At 34.3% G+C, this 13,901-nt stretch overlaps 1 pseudogene; it reads left to right on the top strand.

The window, feature by feature from the left end:
- The first annotated feature begins 5,902 nt into the window (after nucleotides 1–5,902).
- LOC143585787 (uncharacterized) lies at nucleotides 5,903–7,166 on the top strand (annotated as a pseudogene).
- Nucleotides 7,167–13,901: the final 6,735 nt, after the last annotated feature.

Raw genomic sequence — 13,901 nt, 5'->3', positions numbered from 1 at the left:
TCGGTGTTTTGGTTAAACCGATTACCAGCTATTCAACTTGTTAACCAATATATATATAACTACAATTGGGTTCAGGTTTACAGTTATTCGGATACGGGTTCTTTGGGCTTCTTCTAATTCAGATTCGGGTGGCTTCGATTTCGGACCGGAATTTAGGTTTTAGTTTAAAATGTCAGCCCTAGTTCCAGTTTTCCTTCTAAATATAACATGAAAAATGGGAGGGATAGTATTTTAGTTCCTTCAAATAGAAAGTAACATTATTTATCTTGTCATCAACTTTCTATAAATAGCAACAAAGTTTTGTTAATAACCATTGGGTGTTTCAAGCCTAAAATAGCAGCCTTCGTGCATTTCAAATATGGCATACTGCCATACTGTTGTTAATGGATTTGATGGAATTGGTGATATCGGTTAAATCCTTCGGTGTTGAAGTTGTCCATATTTTGTTGAAAAGACCACTTTGAACGAACTTTAGTACGTTGCTCATGATCTGTCGGTTATGTCAACCACCAATGATATGTCGCAAATGAGATTGCGCACAACATTACTGATGGACGTTTCCCATCATTGCAGACGGATTACCACGATTTTGACCGTGGATACTACATCAATTTGTGGTGTAAATATTGTTTCATTCCAATAATGGTTGCTATTAACAAGTGTTATTTTCAAAAATGCTTTCTAAAGGCTTTAGTAGGATGTTTCTACTTGTGCTTTTTCTTGGAACTGTTTAATGCAACAAAAGGGTTGTTCACTTTGTTAGTTACAAATCACAAATATAGCATATCTTTTAAACTTGAAAATGGAGACATTTAATTGAATGCATGAGGTTACAAATCGTAAATATAACCGGTCCTTTTACCTTTTTAAGGAAATTTTTTATACTCCATGCAACTTAAACCCATGACATTTGGTTGTTAATAGACTCTATCTCTTGTTGGTAATTACGGGCTCCAAGTCACAAGTTAGCGAACTTGAGAGACCAATATTGGCAAGTCTGTCATGGTTGGTTATGTTTTCTAATCGCATTGTACTTAAAATAATTAAGTATTTGATAGCAAGTTAAAATAGTTTATATAAACCAAGTTATGGTGAGACATTATAGAACAATAATCGAGTTAGGGTTTATTAAAAGAAACACGAGTTATACGTAATAGGGGGTTTTGAGTTATTTTTTCTCTATAATATATTGAGAGTTATTCTATAATCGTTTCATGGGCGTTTACGATTGGTAAGCTATATCAATTCGTTCTTGATCTCTGCCACTGGCTACCAACCCTAGACACTTGTTTTTTACCTGCATTGACATTCTGACATTTTCATTTGTTCATTCGATTTTATGGTTTATTTATAACAGGTTTTTGTGTCAATGAGCCTTCACGTGGACTAGATATATAGCATCGGGCGAGCTTTCATGTGTTATTGCTCACTATTTTATGCTATGAAGAACTTGACAAAAGCATCTTGATCATTGTTGAAGAAACTAGTACATTCGCAGCATATTTGGATATAACCCATGTTACATATTCTAGAGTTTATTGTATTTAACGAATGTTCCTTCTTGAAGACAAACATAGTAGGTTCTAATATATGGATTCATCATCAACAGTCAGAAATCTAGTTGCAATATTTTGGCAATGTGTGTGATCATCTCTACCACTAAATATATGTTGAAGGTGGGTCTAGTATTTGGTGAACAGAATGAGTATTCTTTGTTTTCCTCACATGTGCTAAACTTCATATCATGTTTGCTTGTATATATGTCATCGCTTCAGAAAAGTAAAAGTATATACTTTTCTTATATTTGTACAAAAGAAATTCAAAAGAAAACAAATAGAAATGGACTAGAAGTGTTTCCGAAGATTGGCTTTATTACTATACTTTTCAAATGATGAAAATATCCATTTTAATAAACTTGAGTTTTTGAAAATCATATAGAAAAATGTCGTTTGACTTATTTATGTTAATTTCCCACAAAATTCTACCAATTACAGGAAAATTACAATTTACAGGAGGAAACGTGTCATTAATCACTTGCTGATTATACCCTTGATTAAAATGTGTTGCAACTTCGGAATAGCAGATTCAATGTGCTGTGACAAAGGATCCAATCTATTACGCTAAATTGAAACTTGTTATGTCATTTGTCACGCTTTGATTGACGGTTTATTTTAAAAAGTAAAGATTGTTTTGTTAGTTTTCTCGATCAAATGGATATCTTCATGATTTTCATTCATGATATGCTTGAAAATTTTTACTTGATCAAACCTAGCAATGTACATACGACTTTCATCCAATACGGCTTTCTGCAGAATTCTATATGTATCTATGAGATCGAGTATGGAATTATGTTTACTCACTTTCAATTGAGTATCCGTTCCCTCATTTTCCTGCTAGGATTGGAAATCCTGTATTTTACATATCCATAACGATTGAGTCCTTGGGTTTCTGAAATAGTGTAAAAAGAATTGCTTCAAATCATTGCTATTTGACTCGGACCTGTTCTAAAAAGTCGAGGTATTTCGAATTTTTTGTTGACACGGACAAAGTCAGGGAAAACCTTTGAAATTTTTTCAATATTGAACCTTAGACATATAATAAATACTTACAACCTTAACCTTAACCCCAATATCCAAAACTATTACTCCTAGTTGTTAGACAACTACCAGTAACATGTTATTACTATAACTAAAATCGTTATTAAAAAATAATTTACATAATTAAATTCGTTAAGTCCTAAGAGACATATTTTTTCCATAAGGCACGTGTGTTTAGTAAATGAAGGTAGATGACAGAAAGAGACATCTTACCTAAAATGTATAAATACAAACGCATCCTTTCTTATTTTATGGAAATCAAGAGCACAATCCTAATTCATATATAAGATAAAGGGCATAAGGCTGAAATTATATCTCCACCCCGTGTATACTATAAAGCAATGTTTTGAAACCCGGACCAGACCGGCCGGTCTGACCGGGACCCATAAGAAACACTGGTCCGGTTCATGTATTTAGCCCGTTTTCTAAAAACCCGGCCGGTTCTCGCGGTTTGCGGTCGGCCCGGACCCGGTGAACCGCCCGGCGAACCGGTAAGATGTATAAAATCTAACATTTTAAACGATGTTGCAAAAATCTGATATACTCCGGCGACAATTCCGACGGCAATTACATCTGCCGACTAAAAATAAGCGAGTTTGCGAATGAATAAAAGGCTTAGGGGTGTGAAGGAGATGGAGATGAATATGGTGAGATGATTCACTCATTAAAATCCCTTAGATATGAGGTGTGAGATAAGATGAGATGAGATGAGATGAGATGAAATTAGGTTGGAGTTGGACTTGTGAAGAAAAAGAGACGTCGCCAAAGTTAGACCTAGGTTAAAACCAACTTGCATCTTTACTTTTATAACCTTTATTATAGGTATATTTCAACCACTTTTATTTATTTGCAGTTAAAATAAATTACAGACTTTCAAGTACACGTTTCTATATTAACATCCTATTTTAATTTATTATTTATTTATTAAATATATATATATTATTTATGACGTCATCCGGGTCAAACACCGGTCGGTCCGACCTTTGACCCGGTAAGAAGCCGGGTCGATGCCCGGACCGGGTCTGAAAACATTGCTATAAAGTATTAAGTAAATGTGCTTTATATTTGGGTTATGATGTTATGACATAATTGCCCTGCCAAATCGATCATTGTAGGGCCCATATAGGGTATGGTTAGGATTTGGGCTGCTCTGCATTGATTCAACTCCCAAATTGATGCTTGTGTTGGAAGATAGATGAGATTATGTTGGTAGGTTTATCTCTTTGTTTGCATGTGGATATTACATTTGCACCCACATGGCTTGTGCTTTATGACTTTAAGGTACACCATGGTTTAAACATTGGAAGGCTTGATTTGTACTCTTTGATTTTCTTGTTTGGGTTTACTTTCATGAGGGTCAAGAAATTGTTAAGTGTTCGGATGTGTATAAAGAAGGATTTGTTGTTGGGACGGGTCATTTAAATTATTTACTGGGTTAAGTCAAGTCATGGAACCTTTTTTACCGGATTCATCAAAATATTTCGGGTTTTTTATTTGGTTCATACATTCATAGGGTTTTTTATTTTTCCATAACTTTATTTTGTTCATTATTTATTATATTGCCTAAAATCAATCAACAAGTTCCATTTCACACCTTCTTTCAAACATCAAACAATTGTAAACCTAAACATGATTACATGAAGCGTTTAACAGTAAATATCAAGCAATCAATAAACTAAACACGAAGCGAATGAACAAATAATCAAGTATAGTGGGAAAAGTTCAATGAATTACCTAAAATTAAGACTAGTTTAGAGGGGTGGTAGAGGCAACACTACGACTGCAATAAGCGGCACTCCAACAGCATCAAGCGGGCGCTCCATGGTGGACAAAATGTACATGTTTAGAAGTAATATGTGTGTGAGTTGATCATTCTAAAATTGATTGGAATGATTTAGGTTATTATTGGACTTAAGCGGGCGTCATGCTAAATATGTCATATTTTGTCATTTTTGTTATTGAACTATTATTCTAATCATATTACACATTTACACATATTGAGTCATGTAATACCATTATTGTTAAACATGACAAGTTAATGGGCCGTTTTGTTAGTTCTTTCCTTCTAAATAAGCTTCAAAGTAGTTTAAGAAAATTTAGAGGGTGTACTTACTAAGTTCACAAGTGAACTAAAATGGCAATGATAATACTTACAACCATTAAAAGGTTACTTTATTTATAGTTGCTACAAAATAATTAAACATCTAAAACTACTTTAATAATAGTGTTTCTTAAATAAGCTGGTAGTTTTTAATGCTAACATGGTCATTTATTCATATAAACACCACCACAGGAACACCAGCCATCAGCCACCGGACCCTTGCTGTCACCACATCACCTAGGGTTTCCAAATCCACCCCTTTCGACTGCGTTCCCACTAAAAGATCACCGCACCACCACGAACCCTAAATCAACAATAACACAAATGCCCATGAACACGATGGTGGTGATGGCGATGGTGGTTGAAGACGGTGGTACCTGAAGTTGAAGACAATGACAATGGTGGTGGTGGTGCTAAAGCCAACGGTGACGATGGTTGGAGACAGGAGCATGGATGTGATGATGGGAAGAGAGAAAATTTGTATTAAAAAATAAAGATACAGCGTACCCTTAATGTGATGATAACGTGAAAGCAATACAACTTAAAGATATAAAATGTAAAGAGAAAAAGCTCACTCTATCCAACCTCGCATTATTGTCAATTGTAGATTGTATTAAAAGCCATAAATGATAAATAGAGGCGGTAATAAAAGCAACTGACTTATTTATAGTTTAGCAATTAAAATTCTTTGAAATAGTAAAATTTACATAAAAAACGTAACAAAAAAACACGTCACTAAAACTTAATAAATATATCCGTGGCTGGTTCCACAATTGTCACGTGCTTATGGTCCAAGTCACCAACCCCCTACCCTAACCCATCAATCCAAACCTCTCACTTAGGCTCGGACTACCGTTGATTCTACCCAAACCCAGCACCCACAATTACTAAAACAACCACCTCAAAAACAAAATTGAATTAATAATAAAATCATGTAACAAACAAATTACAAATGTACTCTGTCTTCTCCTCCAAGAAGCCAACCTTTTTCTGGTTTGCGTTCTCTCCAATCCATCATCATCATCATCACCGCCTCTCTCTCTCTCTCTCTCTCTCTATACAAAACCCAAATAACCATCTACCTGTTTTTCACGGCCTCAAATCTCAATTTCCCACCAGAAATAAATAAAGGCATACAATCACTCCCTTCACGCTTAAGCTTTCACCTCCTTCATATATATTCCAATCCATTCCCAAATCATTTCACAATGAAGTTAATACAAAGTTTTATATCAATTTTCTCACTTATCCACATTTGCTCTGCACTTTTAGACCCGGCTGATTTCCTCGCGTTACAATCCATTCGGAAATCACTTCAAGACATGCCGGGGTCTAATTACTTTTCATCATGGGATTTCACTTCCGATCCATGTAACTTCGCAGGCGTCTACTGCGAAGGCGAAAAGGTTGTCGCTTTGAACCTCGGTGACCCTCGAGCCGGTGCTCCGGGTCTCTCTGGTCGCCTTAATCCTTCAATTGGAAAATTAACCTCTCTAGCCGAGTTTACGGTCGTTCCGGGACGGATAATGGGCGCACTGCCCGCCACATTGTCCGAATTAAAAAATCTCTGGTTTCTGACCGTCAGCCGGAATTTCATATCCCATGAAATTCCGGCTACATTAGGAGTTCTCCAAGAAATGAGAACTCTTGATCTGAGTTATAATCAGATCACTGGCGGGTTCCCTTCGGCAATTGGGAGTTTGCCGAAGCTAACCAACCTTATTTTGTGTCACAATCATCTAACCGAGTCAATACCAGTTTTTCTGTCTCAGACATTGACCCGGTGAGATTTGAAACACAATGAGTTATCGGGCCCAATTAGGCCCGATTCACTTCGTACTTCATTACAATATCTTTCTCTCTCCTGGAACCAGTTTAGTGGGCCGGTGGACCGGCTCTTGCCTCGGCTCAATAAATTAAACTACCTTGACCTAAGCCTGAACCAGTTCACCGGCCCGATCCCTGTTTGCGTGTTCGGGTTCCCGATCACGAACCTACAACTCGAACGCAACCATTTTACCGGGCCGGTCCTGCCTGAAAACTCGGTGGCAATCCAGACAGTTGATCTTAGTCATAATATGTTGTACGGACAAGTGTCTCCGCTTTTCGCAACGGTTAAGAATCTTTACTTGAACAATAACCGCTTCACGGGTTCTGTTCCGAAGTGTTTCGTGGACCGGTTATTGGGTGGGGACATACAGCTGTTGTACCTTCAACATAATTTCTTGACCGGGATGCCAATAAACCAGAGGACTGCAATTCCTCTGACTAGTTCGTTGTATGGTCCAACCGGTTCAGACTCCATGCCCGATTAACGCGGGCACACAGAAGACCCGACCCACTTCACAATGCATGAAATGGAAAGGGTAAAATAGGGATTTACTTGTTTGGTTTTGGGACTTAATTAATTTTTGTGGAGGGTGGTGGTTTTAGATTCAATTTTTGTTGAAAAAAGTTGGAAAAATTTGTGATGATGATAATATATATATATATATATATATATATATATATATATATATATTTCTTGTGAATAAACTTTTTTTGGTTGTCATATGTTTTTGCTTTTGGAAGAATAGGTTAATATAGTTGTCTTATTATACGTAGAAAATAATAATATGTTTAGTTGTGTGATAACTGATAATAACAACAATAATAATAATGTTTTTGGATGTTTGTGGAGGGAGCAAGAGATATATGGATGAGTGTGTTTTCGTTTTCAGCTGTTAATATGGTCTGCATGGATGTTGTTGTGGAGGAACTCAAACTACATCATTGCCTCCATGTTCCATTGTGTGGTCTCTTTCTCTTGAGTAATACCATTTTTTGTTTCTTTCTTTCCTTTTTTAACTCTTTTCTATATATTAGCATGACATTTTTATAGGTAGAGAAAGATATTTCTGAATGAATCCTTTTTTGTCTTGAGTTGAGTACTTTAGAGTAGGGTAAAACTTTGGCTTGTTTGTTTTAGGCTAAAGCTTGGAACTAGATTCAATTAAGCCCCTTTTGATTCAAGATTTAATGAACCGTGTCTCGACTCGTTTACACCCTCACTTTGTTGCCTCTTTATTGTTTCATAATGAAAATATGTTTTGAAATGTTAAAATTTATCATGAAAATACTTATCATGTGATTATATAGCATTATATTTGTATGAATAATAAGTTCATTTAGACTCGCAGTCTTGTCAAACTTGGTATATGAACCCTGTGTTGAAGATCCATTTAGGCTCAAGCATGGAACCAGACTCGTTTAAGCCCCCCTTTTTGATTCAAGATTTAACGAGTTGATTTCGAGTTGATCATATGATCTTCTTGACTTGGTTACACCCTCACTTTTATTACCTCTTTAATTGGTTTCGTAATGAAAATATGTTTTGAAATGTTAAAAGTTATAGGTATATTTGTTACCAATCATTTTATTACATCTATCTACTCACTATGCATAGTACGAAGGCGTATCTTGTTTTTCCTCCTAATTGTACGTCACTTTAACATGCCTATCAGGGATGGCAAAGAAAAGAATGCTCGACATTTTAAAAGACATTTGATGTAGTAGACGTAATTATTAGAGTTTGTATTATATGTCAGATCAGAACATTCAAAGTATGTATTGGTTTTTCTTTGTGTTTGTGTTAACTGTTAAGTGTTATTTCATCACATGGTATTGTACTCCTATTGTATATCGAGATGACCGAGAATCTCTACCATATTCTCCCCATCATTGTGCATAGAAGACATAATCTAGTTATTTTTTTTTAATTTTTATTTTCTAACAAATAAGGATAAAAGAAAGTTAATAGTACTTCATTTAACCCATATAAATTTTGAAAATGTTTTTGCAGGGGTAACACCCCGAAATAACAAAGCGATTCAGAGAACAAACAATATCAATAACGACAACTTGTGGCCCGAAGATGAAGTTATTAGTCCCTATGACACTATCATTGGCGGGCCTCAGAAGCCACAAAGAAATCTCTTGGATAGCACATCTTATGGTCCGCTAAGGGGACCACTATTTGACGTCATTATAGATGTGATTGTATATGTGATAAATAAAACGATGCATTCATATTTATCTTCTAAATTTGCAATAGATCATTTCGCTTTATTCATTAATAAAAAGACATAAATTGCGTGTTTTACTATCTCAATCACTCACTCTCGTCACCATCATCACAATCATATTCGATTTAGATTATCTGATAAAGTATATATCACCGGTATACTAGTAGCCGAAGGTATTTTGCTTTAGCATTGGCGCAATCCAGTTTCATGAAAATACGAAGGAAGCCTAACTTAGTTGATTAGAGAGTCCAAGTTCTAGGTTCAATAGGGACAACTAGCTTATATAACCTAATGGTTGTCACTACGGACTGTACCGGAGCATAACTAATGTATCCCTTAATTTAGTAAGTTCAATTTCATCAAATTTAACTGACGTCTATTTAGTTACTTCACATGAGAGGGTTCCAAGGTTGAACATTATAACGTTTTGTGATCTTCAAAGATAAATATTAAGCTTTATCACTTTATGGTTCTGTGATAGTCAAATAAATATTTCTTTCTTAATTTAGTAACTTGTTTAGAACTTTTTGGTTTTTGTTTTAATCATTGGATTTTGATCCCCGTTTACAAAAATTAATTCTGACTATAGTCAAGTGAGACATATCTTTTGCTTTCATTCACTTTTGTATTTTTATCTTTTTATATTGGCAATTTTGAGATATTAAAAACCTTAGTGTTTAAAAGGGAATGAAAACCTGCCCAAAGTGATGGTGCAGAAACACACATGATTAAAAAAAAAGCCTTCTTCCCAAACTCCACTTATCTTTATAAAAAAAATCGAATCATATTTAACGCGGGTCTAAAGTGTAAGTTGATTTTATGATACCACAAATTAAGTGTCACTTTACCTTTACCAATTATCAAGCATATATACCAAACCATATGGACCTTTGTGTTCTGAAAAGCTTTAAATTGTTTATAGCAATGATTTTTGTTATGGTATATTCTTTACTTATATTTATACTTTTTCAGGTATTGATACTCTCTTAAACAATACTTCCATAATCACTCCTCAACCGTTCAGTTTATCAAATGTATGACGTTTGTAACGGGTTTTAAATGAGGGTCCTAGTTTTCAACACCCTTAGAGGAAAAGATAAAAAAAATGGATAATAAACTATTGTCTACTTTTTTATAAACTGCAATTTACAGTACAAAGAGGACATGTGATTACTAAAAAGAGTGTATAAAAAAGGGCCTCTTTCAAATATCGGATAACGTCGTAAATAATTTAGTAACTAAAGACCATAATAACTAATTTAAAGCCAAAAAATGAAACTACTACTCGATTTGAGTATTTTCTTGTGTGATTTAAGATATTAACAAATGTGGAGTATGTAATAAACAAAATAAAAGGCAAGGGAATAACAAGTAAAAAAAATAAGAAGCATGAGAATAACAGATAAATCACTGGATATGATTTTACTGAAGCAACATTTTAAAATTCTGATCCAATCACTCGACACGTTAATCGGCTTGATTCAAGATTACTCAATTGGCATTTGTGTAGTCAATTCCCGGCCCTTCCCACCAATCTGGTCACGGTTTTAAGAGCACTGTTTTAGCCCTTTCAAAAACAAGTTCTATAATCTTTTAACTCGCATTTTTTTTCTCTATATCACGTGTATTACTCGGAAATTTGGATTTCAGAAATCTCATATTCCTCTTTATGTTTTTACTTTCACGGAGATTCTTAACCAGTAAAATTACTTTCGCATCATACACCTTGTTGTATGAATCGTAAACCATTGATTTTAATAGTGTATGAATCATCCAACGAACGTCATACTGCTGAAATATATGCATTAAGGTGGAAAATGACTTAAAACAAGTCGGAATCACATGTCTTAATATATTAGACTCGTATTAAAATATTTAATGAACTAGAACTTTTAATAATAAAAGCTAACACAATCAATCTAGACACCTAGTGATAGCAATTTGACAACTTTGGTCATACGAAGGTCGTATTAAAATCATGATTGTCCCCGCTCCTCACCTGATGCTAAGGGTAATGGGGCTTGGTTGAGTCCCAGGTAATCCAATCAAAACATGACACGTAGGCGATGACATGGCTTTGGATCAAGCCCCCCAACCAAGCCTCAGAGGGTGTAGTGGTCCAGGTGATCCGGGACTTGATTGAATTATTTATTTATTTTTTATTTTTTGTTATGCACACAATTATAAATTAAAATACTTCATAAAAACATAAATAAAAAGGAAAATAAAAACTTAAATTTAAAATACATAAAAATAGCGTTTTTATTTTGTTTCCGCCAATTTCTTCCGAATAAGATCTTTTTCTTCCTCCATTATCGCTTGGTCGGATAGCGGTAGGTGGCTAAAGTCTTTAGTGAGAAATGCCAAACTCTTTAACCGATTTTTTGTATGTCGAGCTTCACCAATCGAGAGGAGGGTACTTGACAATTCGTTAACTTTTATCTCGAGCTTCACCAATCCCGCTTCTCCGGTTTTCTTCTCCTTACCTTTTTGGGATTGTTCTGCGGGTTAGCCGGCTCCGGTTGTGTGTTGATATTACCGTAACCCGAGCCCGACATGGTTTTAAATTTGAGAAACTTAGAGAGGTTTTTAAATTATTAGAAAGAAATGTAGAGAGAATGGTGTGTTATTGTTATAAAATGAGGTAATTATTTATAGTGGGTTTGAATTTAAAAAAAAATCACATTTAAAGCCACCAACGGCTAGTTTTTAAAAATTGAACTAGCCAACGGCTAGTTTTGCCCTGCGGTCCTGGCCACGGGACTCGTCCGCGCCCCTAACCACTTGATGAATGTTATGGTGTTCGCGAGCCACCTCACCCGCCACGTGGACCACGCCCCTTCCTTCATCCCATTACCCACGGCCTTAAAAGATCAAACCATGAACTTTTAAGAGTTGTTACCAAATTGGCTCATGATGGGTTGTACTTGTACCCTAACTCTATATGCATTAAATGCTTGTACGTAATGGGGATTAGTTGTGGGACTTTAGTTTCCTATTAAGGCCACATGGTTATTAATTTTAGGGACCATAGGGAAGTTAAATCCTTTTATAGAGCAAACTATGATCATGGCCTACAACAATGTCACATTGATGACTTGTACATTGTGCATTGCAAAATGTGCATAAATATGGACCCCTACTTCGCCTCGTTGGAAAGAGTAAAAAAGCACTACCTTGAATTATAATGCACGGTAATGAAGTTTTAATAATCTATCCCTTTGAACCATGAACGTGCAACAAAAGCGTAATGATAACATACTATCAAATACTGTGAGTTTTAGTTCTTCACGAAGGGGCACACATATGCATACACATAAGGAATTCCGGGTTGGTAATTGTTTATCTGTCTTTCTTATTTTTATTTTTATTTTTATTTTTTTAGAGATGACAATGAACAAGTTACACGGGTTAGATAATTATCGGTAATGACCATTCGCAATGTAGGTAATTTTAAATATGGATTTGGGCGGATTAACGTCAAACATTTTTTTTTCATTTTAGATTTGTAAATATTTAAATCCCATGAAAGTTATATTTTTAGAACATTAATCTACATGATACATGCTTAATTAATGTAGAAAATGATCACTAGAAAGAGGGTCATTGGTGTGGTAGTGACAAAGTCATGGTTGTCAAAATATCAGTCAAATAGATAACTCTTAATCAACCATTCATTCTTCACATGCGACACTTTATGAACTAATGTAACCATCTGAAGAGACGCCTTTGTCCATCGCAACCCTAACCATTGCGACCATTTGTGTCTAACTATTGTGTAAGTCATATATAGCGAGACAAACGAAACATGTGTGATCCTGATGAACCCTCCCTCCGAAGATTACTTGTTCATTAATCAAACCACATGAAAGAGACTTGCCAGTGTACAGTGTTAAACCAGTTATGAGATTGAAAACATCTTGTGCTTATCGTCCAAGTCACGAATACATGATCTCCGCTATGAGAACCACACCTCTTCCGTTGAATAATAATTGGTGATTAATAATCAATTTAATATTAACCATGTTCATATACGTAACAGAAACTTTATATAGAAATGTCTTATATTATCTGAAAAAGTAAAAAGACCCTACAATTTTATCAATTTGGAAATATTCTAAAAACGTATGCCAATAAAAGGCATCCTTATAACATAAAGTACTCACTCACTATTTTTGCAACTAATAAATATACTTAAACTAGTATGAAACCCGCACGATGCTGCGGTAACAACAATTTTCAATGCGATATTTGTTTATGTTTGTTTATCAATCATCTGGTGATATATTGTACAATACTTATACGTATGTTAGTTTTCTTAATTGTGTAATACTTTACAAAAGTTTATTACGTTAATTGTTTAATTGGTTCGGTTGATACATGTATATAAGGTTGTACAAAAATGTTTTATTATTGACTAATACATTATAATCCACACATCGGGTTTGAAATTTTTTTATATCCAAACGTCGACAACAATAAGCACTTCGTAATTGTAGGTTCGGTTTCTTAAAAACATAATGTATTTAAAGATATAAAGGGAAACAAAAAAAAATTTGTCATAATTTTGTAAATATGAGAGGTTAAATGAGTAACAATTATTTAATATTACAAAAGTTATCTAAAGTTTAAGGGTAATTATTGTAAATATAGAATGAGAATGAAAATGTATTTATATAGTTGCATAAATAAGTTGTACTTTAATGCTTTATTGACTTGTACATTATAATCTAAGCATTCGTTTTGAATATTTTTTATATCAAAACGTCGACAAAAATAAACACGTCGTAATGGTAGGTTCGGTTTTTAAAAAGACACATTATATTTAAAAATATAGACAAAAACAAACAAATAAATCAACTTGTCAATTTTTTATATAAAGATGAGGGGTTGAATGTGTAACTATTCTTAAATATTACAAAAATTATCTAAAGTTCAAGAAAAATTATTGTAACTATAAAAGAGTAATTAATGTAAGTATAGAATGAAAATGAAACAAAGGTTGGTGAATATTGTGTAAATACCAAAATGCCCTCAAAAATTAAAAATTATATGCATTTAAAGTTGTACAAGTTGCATAATAATTTAAACCTTTTAAAATTTAAGAGGTTATTCACTCCTCATTTAAATATAGTATAG

Source organism: Bidens hawaiensis, unplaced genomic scaffold (assembly GCF_021521415.1).
Source record: "Bidens hawaiensis isolate Kalapana, Puna unplaced genomic scaffold, B.hawaiensis_p1.1 tig00034168_1, whole genome shotgun sequence".
NCBI classification, from domain to species: domain Eukaryota; kingdom Viridiplantae; phylum Streptophyta; class Magnoliopsida; order Asterales; family Asteraceae; genus Bidens; species Bidens hawaiensis.
The sequence above is the reverse complement of the archived record's forward strand: the minus strand, read 5'-3'. Positions and strand labels throughout refer to the sequence as shown.